Source organism: Lolium rigidum, chromosome 5 (assembly GCF_022539505.1).
Source record: "Lolium rigidum isolate FL_2022 chromosome 5, APGP_CSIRO_Lrig_0.1, whole genome shotgun sequence".
Lineage (NCBI taxonomy): Eukaryota > Viridiplantae > Streptophyta > Magnoliopsida > Poales > Poaceae > Lolium > Lolium rigidum.
Genome location: NC_061512.1, coordinates 16398593 through 16407259, shown reverse-complemented (window position 1 = coordinate 16407259; position 8667 = coordinate 16398593).

Below are 8667 nucleotides of genomic sequence, written 5' to 3'. Positions count from 1 at the left end.
CGCGCACTGGAGGGCGCCCCGCCGCCACCGCGCCGCCAGGGCTTTGCCCGACGACGCCCACCGGTGGCGGCGAGGGCGGGGGAGACGGGGAGGCCGGCCTCTCGCCGGATCTGGGGCGCCCCGGTGCAGCTCGGCTCAGTCGCACGGGGACGGGAGCGGGCGTCTCTAATGTCAGATTCTCATTTTCTCCTTTTCACGTGGACTCCTCAAAAAATACTATTTCTTCGTGAAACTTGATGAACACACATATATTATATTACGGAGATGTACACGTAATTCTTTTGTCAAAACTTTCTAACACTTGAAAACATGTTTTTACGGTAGAGGGATCCGGAAGCCGAACTGAGTTTCTGATTGATTGTGTTGCCGCTCTGGTGGCACAAGCTATAAACTGAAGATCTCGTAACGGAACCACGGACGCATTGTGCTTTATAGAGCTGTTTTTTTTTTTTTTTTTGTGAAGCATCGACGACTCGTGTGGAATTTCAGTTATTTGGTGCAGCTGTACTTGAAATCGCGAACATGGGGAATTGAATATTGTTTCCGAAAATTTTGTCGGTAAACTAATGTAGGCAGGCGATCCAGTGGTTGTTAAAATGTAGTGGAGCGTACTCGTATTCGAAAGGAATACAGAATGACTCGTAGTCCATGCCGTGCACCGTGCCCGGCCTGTCACGTGTAGTACTCTATCTTTTCTCTCGCTTTCGCTTTCCAGCCGCGACCCAGATTGATTTTAAAACCCGAAACCCCGGCGTGAAACGGTCCCCAGCAGCTAAGCTGCCCCATGGACCGCGCCCACCCAGGCGGACGGGACTGTGCGTGTCTACGCTGGCTGTGGACTGGATTGACCGCGGGCCCCGCACGCGGCGAATCTGCCCCGTGGGCCCCGCGGGAGGACTGGCCAGACCGGTCCTCACCGTCACCCTGACCCGACCAGGCCCGCGTGGCTCGCCTGGTGCTACCCGGCGGCACGGACAATGACACGTGGGACCACGTCGTGGAGGCAGGTGGGCCAACGGGATATTTGTGGGGATTGTTTTCTTCGCAGCGGCAGCGAAATGATTCGCGCTGGGATCGGCCGTACTCACGAAAGATTGCAAGGACTACGGAATGGATTCTCGCTCGATGCTGCTGGTGGGCCCTGGGCTGGGAACGGGCCTGGGCTGCTACAACCCGGGCTGCGTCTCGCAACTCAATCATGTGGGAACCCCGATTTGAGGTTCCACGTGTGCGAACTATTTTCTTTTAAGAAGAAACGTGTGCTACATATTTTTTTTCACGTTGGTAAAAATAGGTGTTCATCTAAGTGTTCATCATGTGTGCGAAATAAGTGTTTATGTGATTCAGAGTAAATGCTCATGCATCATGCATGCTTATGTTTATTACATCAAATTTTCGTAGATGTAAAAAAAAATAGGGCTCATGCATATTGGAACAAAATAAAAAATAGAAGAAATTTAAAGAAGAACAAAGTAAATGAAAAATACACTCCGCATGTTTAGTACACCCTCTCCGCTCACCTCCGCCGCACTGGCCAGCCTCTCCGGACTCACCTCTTCACAACAATGACGCGCCAGCTGGCGACCACGTACACGATGCTAGGCCAGAACCACCACCGTACCGCGCCAGAGCCCACCGCCCAGCGACGAGTTGGAGCTTCCAGACTTCGACTTTGACGGCTCACAGTTCGACGAGCCGAACGAGGCGTTTCATAGCAGGCGCAGAAGCCGAGGCGGTGGAGTGAGGCGGGGAGGAGCAGTTCCGCGATGACCGGGAGCATGTAGCGATCTTGGCCTCCTTCAACGCGTAGCGCTTCCGGAGGCTTCGTGAGGAAGAGGTGCAGGAGATGAACGACGCCAACTTCGAGCACGCCATCGAGATCTCTAGCAAGAGGGCGGCCACGGAGGAGGCGAGCCGTCTCATCACGGTGGCCAAGCAGCAAAGGCTGCGTGAGCTCAACGCTCAGCGCCAGGCCGAGGTGGCCGCCCCCGAGAAAGCGAGGCTCGCCCAGAACGAGGAGCAGGCCCGTCGACAGCCCAGTGCGAGCCGTCTCTTTCTCAGTTTTGTTTAACGGAGCCCCTTTGGAAAGTTTTTCACCATCAAGGGGAATTCGTCAGGGCGATCCTATCTCCCCCTATCTCTTTCTGTTGGCAGCAGAGGGCCTCTCGTGCCTTTTAAAATCTAGAATTCAGTCATCACGCTTAAGTGGAATTATGGTGGCACCATCGGCCCCGATGGTTAGTCATTTACTCTTTGCCGATGACAGCCTGCTGTTTTTCAGAGCGGATAGTGAGAGTGCTCAGGAGGTGAATGATGTTTTGCAACTGTACTGCCGTGCATCCGGACAACAAATAAACATGGACAAGTCGTCCATACATTTTGCAAAAGGGTGCAGCGAAGATGTGAGACAGCAAATCATGGATATTCTTGATGTCCATAATGTCACTTTGAGTGAGAAATATTTAGGCATGCCCTTTGATGTTGGTACCTCAGTAAACGGTGCATTCAAATACCTCAAGGATCGGGTATGGAAACGAGTCCAAGGCTGGTTGGAGATGTTGCTCTCGGCAGCGGGGAAGGAGGTACTAATTAAATCGGTCGCTCAGGCGATTCCCACCTTTTCTATGTCTTGTTTCAGGCTTCCAAGAGGACTTTGCCACCATATAAACGCTCTCCTCCGAAGCTTCTGGTGGGGTAGCAAAGAAGGGAAGCGCCGGACATGTTGGGTTGCTTGGGAAGAGATGACAAAGCCAAAGCACCTTGGAGGGCTTGGCTTCCGAGATATAGAATTATTCAACCTTGCCTTGTTGGCCAGGCAAGCATGGAGGATTCTCCGAGACCCAAATTGTTTGAGTGCTCGGATATTGAAAGCTGTGTATTTCCCAAATGATGAATTTCTGGAGGCGGAGTTGGGAAATTCTCCTTCCAGAATTTGGAGATCGGTCCTTGATGGCCGAGATGTGCTCAAGCAAGGGTTGATCAAGCGGATAGGCAGCGGGGAAGAAACAAATATTTGGCAAACTAATTGGCTACCGAGAGATGGCCTCCTCCGGCCTGTGGCATGTATCTTACGTAACCCACCACAGAAGGTCAGTGAGCTGATAGATCATGTTAATGTGGCCTGGGACACAGAGAAGATCAGAGCAGCGTTTTTGCCTATGGACTCAGAAGCAATACTAAATATTCCGCTGAGTACTCGCCGGCAAAATGATTTCTGGGCGTGGCACTATGATAGGAAAGATATCTTCTCAGTACGCTCAGCTTATCGGATGATCGTTCAGACGAGAGAGAAGAGAATGGCATGGCTGGACCATACCTCATCGTCCTCAAACCAGAAGGAGGAAGAGAAGACTTGGACTTCACTTTGGACAATTAAGGTGCCATCGAAGGTGAAAGTTTTCTTGTGGAGATTAGCCCGTCAGTCTTTGCCGACAGGGGATGTACTCAAGCATCGTCACATGGCGGAGGAGAGCCTGTGCGTGGTATGTGGAGCACAAGATTCATGGCGTCACTCCTTGATTGAGTGTCATATGGCCAGGAGTGTTTGGGCCCTAGCACCAGCGGAGATTGATGATGTGGTTATGAACCAGCAGGAACCACATGCGAAAGCTTGGTTAGCTGCGTTATTTCAGGTGTTACCGCATATGGAAACAACCAGGGTTGTGGTGACAATGTGGGCGTTGTGGCATGCTAGGCGAAAGATCATTTACGAGGGGCTGTTTTAGCCTCCTCTTTCGACGCACATGTTCGTGGAGAGATTTCTCGCGGACTTGGAGATTACGGCGCTCGCGCTCGTAGGCTGTAACGGCGGAACGGATGTTAGTCCCAAAGTGGATTCCGCCTCCGGGGGTTTCGCTAAGGTAAATGTTGACGCAGCCCTATCGAAGAACTCCTCGGCCGGGGCGATCGCGGCAGTGGTTCGAGGATCAGATGGACTGTTCCTTGGCGCCTCTTCGGTGGTGATCATAGGAGTGACGGATCCGGAGATGTTGGAAGCCATGGCATGTCGTGAAGGAATGGCTCTGGCAACAGACATTTCGCTTCAGAGGTTTATACTGGCTTCTGATTGTAGCAACGCCATTAGCAGTATCAGAGGAGAGGGAATGGGATCAAGATTAAGGCGCGCGTCATGGAGTTTCAGACGGTGCAGTTCGTCCATGAGGGAAGAAAATCAAATGTTGATGCTCATGTTCTAGCTCGCAGTTCGATTTATCTAGAGTTAGGTAGACATGTTTGGTTCATTGATCCACCCAGGGAGTTTGTAAGCAGCAGACTATCATTTAAATAAATGGGTGGTGAATTCTCAAAAAAAAAAATGTGGGAACCCCGATTTGAGGCTCCACGTGTGCGAACTATTTTCTTTTAGGAAAAAGCGTGTGCTACATATTTTTTTCACGTTGGTAAAAATAGGCGTTCATCTAAGTGCTCATCGTGTATGCGAAATAAATGTTTATGTGATTCGAAGTACATGCTCGGGCATCATGCTTATGTTTATCAAATCAAATTTTCTCAGATGTAAAAAATAATTAAGGATCATGCATATTGGGAACAGATGGTCGGTCCTAGTTACTGGTTCAAAGTTGCTGACGCCTGTTGTAACATGTGTGTTCATGTAATCGAAGAAGAGCAAAATAAAAAAATAGAAGAAATTTAAAGAAAACAAAGTAAATGAAAAATAGAGCCGCTCTCATCTGATCCGCCAACCTGGCGACCACGTACAGCATGCTAGGCCGGAGCCCGTCGCCCTGCCGCAGCTCGGCAACGAGTTCGAGCTTCCAGACTTCAACTTCGAGGACCCACAATTCGTCGAGTCGAGCGAGGGCGTTTAATAGCAAACACGGAAGCCGAGGCGACGGAGTGAGACGGGCAGGAGCAGCCTTTGCGATCTTGGCCTCCTTCAACGCGTAGCGCTTCCGGAGGCTCCGTGAGAGATCTCTAGCAGGAGGCTTCCGGAGGCTTCCGGAGGCTTCCGAAGTTGCGATCTTGGCCTCCTTGCAGGAGATGAACGGCGCCAACTTCGAGCACACCGTAGAGATCTCTAGCAAGAGAGCGGCCACGGAGGAGGCGAGCCGTCTCATCACTGTGGCCAAGCAGCAAAGGCTGCGTGAGCTCAACGCTCAGCGCCAGGCCGAGGTGGCCGCCCCCGAGAAAGCGAGGCTCGCCCAGAACGAGGAGCGGGCCCGTCAGCTCGCACTGGGCCCCCGAAACCGGGGGGGGGGCCCATTTCCCCAGCATATGGCCCATATTTATATATTCTAATCTGCAACTTTAGGCCCAGACTAAGTTCCACGTCCGCCGACCAGCTTCTGGTGCGCGTTTTTTCCTGGACCGGACCCATTCGCGCGTCTTTGTCGATCAGAGCGACCATGCTAGCGTGATTCACATCGTAGCACGTCCTGGTTCGAGCCAGGCTCCAACTTCCAATCGGCTCATCGCCTGATCCTCTTCTCTTAAGAAAAATCTCTGATGGATTTCAACTGCGCCAGACCCTGTTCGCGATCAGACCACTCGCGCAATCGCCAAATCGCCAGTCTCGTTTCCATGTGCCCCAATACAATCGCTCAAATTTGGGAATTGCCCTTTCAATCTTCCAGACCAAACAGTCAAACTCAAGGCCAATCAACTTTCAGGTTCATAGTACTTTCTTGTTTCTTCTGCTAACTTATCTCGACAATTGTGAAGTTAAATCCATCTGCTGTTTCTAGGGATGTAAATGGTACGGATAATTTCCGCTCCGAATCCGCATCCGTATCCATTTTTGAGGATATGGTATGCATTTTTAGAAATCCGCCGGATATGGATACGGATGCGGATAGTGATCAAGCGGATATCCGGCGGATACGATAGAGGATATGGTATTGATACTATCCGATGGATACGCATTATCCGCCATTTTTTGCGGATTATCCGAGGTGTACAAAGAGGATAATCCGAGAAAACTAGCCCAACCCTTAATATTTAGACAATATAGTTAGTTCAATGGTCAAAATATGTATTCTATTAGAACACAATTTGCTTTGTTGTACGAACAAGTGTGTACATTTAGCTATAGTATATAATTACAAACATATTTTACATAAAAAAGCATACATCAATTTTTTATATGTAAATTTTCTTAATAATCCGCTTCCGATCCGAGTCCGGTCCAAATCCGCTCCATATCCGTAATCCGATATAATCCGCATCCGAATCCGCATCCGACCATTATCCGCTCCGATCCGAATCCGTTATAAAAATATGGTAAAGGATATGGTAAGAGCATTATCCCATCCGATCCGATCCGTTTACATCCTTAGCTGTTTCTAAATTGGAATTATTTAGATTATTCTTTTGTTTACAAATGGGAAGAATCATGGGGATTAATTCCGGTGCTGCAAAGCGTAGTAAGAGAAAAAGATTAGACGCAGCTGCTGAGTCTCAAAAAGGTACTGTTGATAGATTTATTGTGAAGGATTCCCAGGTTAGCTCTCAAAATCAATCTCCACATGGTAATATTGATGATGACCATGATTATAATACAGCAGAGGTCAAGGCTCAAGTTGGAGACGCTCATATATTGTTAATAATGCTATTTGGTAGAACATGAGGTGAGTTATTGGTATCCTTTAGTGTGAAACAACGCATATTGCATTTATATAATAAAAGAAAAATGGTTTAGTTATTATTTTTATGTGGAAATTTTGAAATTCAGGGCCCTGTTTGGCGTTTCGCACCGGGGCCCCGAATTTCTGGAGACGGCCCTGACGAGGAGTCTCACAAGTGATAGGCGACGCTGAGAGGGCAGCGCTGCCGGCGCCTATTTGGAGCGCGTCCGTGGAGATGCTCTTATAATAAAGTATGGCATATGTTTCAATTATCTAGGGCCTTAGATGTGCGTGACATCATCACTTTAATGCACCATCCTTAGCTTGTGGAATTCTACATGAAATACTGATAGTTGTTTTTGTGGTTTCATGACTGTTGCAATGGGTTTCGAACATCGAAAGAAGCGGAATTTTGTAGAAAAATTTCAAATTGTGTCCTAGCTTGAAGTTGTCGCGTTACGAGGAACAAGCTAGTTTAAATTGGTTGCGAGTACGGCACTAGTGATATCTCACATAGATGTCTTGAATGTAAGATTGACAATAAAATAAAAATCTATTCAAATAGGCTCCTTCTTGCACACAATATTCTTTTTGCTCCTGACTGTACATACCATGAAGACCGGGGCATGGATGTAGGTTGTGGTCGGAGCCATTCAGCCGCGGTCTCTAGTCTGATCCACATCACGAGAGTAGCTTCACCGCAACAGATATAACTCGATAACTTCCTCGTGCACCACACCTAACCCGCTTCACCTCCTAAAGTGCATGCACCGGATCTGTTTCGCTGATGCCCTGGTCCACAAGTCTAGCGAACCATATAGGGAACCACACCCATCTATACATTTCCACGATCGCTTTTCTATTGATGCATGTAAGTTTTATTTTAGTCTTGAGGAAACATGTTTGTATCCACTACTTGTCAAGTCATCTATATAAGGTTTGACCAGGATAAAGTAGAGCGGAGATCAACATTCGCCCCATAGCCGCCATAGCCTCCATAGCTCTCATAACAATCATCTACGCCTTCACGACACTTGTATCCATAAAGACATCAATACAAGCAAGCAGGATTAGATCTTTACTTCCACTGTGAGGGGCTGAACCTAGGTACATCGTATCGTGTACCAATCTCATCCAACTGATCCAATGTCGCCATCGTCAACCACCTCATTGAAGTTACCCCTGTAGCATCTGTCACAATAATAAAACGATCGACAATCTTGATTGTTGCAGTTTTGTCTTTTATTAATTTTGAAGTTTAAAATTTTCCTACACATACATGATTGCGGCGCAACATTCATGCAGGCCTCACACACCAATTACTTAAGTTGAAATTTTCATAGTTTCGGAGATGAAGTGAATGATTAATTGAGGATTAATTTAAGCAACTGAATTGTCTTCAAGTTAATTAGATTTTTTGGTGAATATATCATAGTGATTATGAGAAGGCTCTCACAATTGCTTACCTAATGAAACAATGTAGACATACATAGTGTTTTAATAAGCGTGAACAATTCATGAGATGCATCGTTAGAACTATGATGAAATAAGAAATGTATAGCTATTGAGTTAAAATTGGACTCCACACTGATGTAAAAGTACTTACTGTCAAGACATCATCAATGAAACAAGAAAAGAAGTTTGATACCAGATCGAGGTTAACTAGTATCGTGATCAATGAGTTGATTCATGGGGATACCTAAAAGTCTCACCTCGAGTTATCAACCTATTGTGAAACAAAGAGATTAACGTATGCAATAACATGGAAGGTGCATTCGTTAATTATTCGAGTATGCAAATGAGCTATCAGAGATGTCCCAGTCCCAATGTTGGTTATGGATCTGAATGTGTTTGGAGTCATGTCTGCGTGTTAACGAACCTGCCAGGGTCACATGATTAGGGTTATACAATCTGTTGTGAGAGTTCTATTTATGGTATTTATTTATATTTTTGCGGGGGAAAAGGAATATTTATGGTATTTAGTTGAGCGAAATTATTTGGAATAGTTTCTGACACATTCTGGAAGTAGTTTGGACATTTTTTGAATATGAGAGAAACTATTGGAATTGTTTAGAGGTTGTTG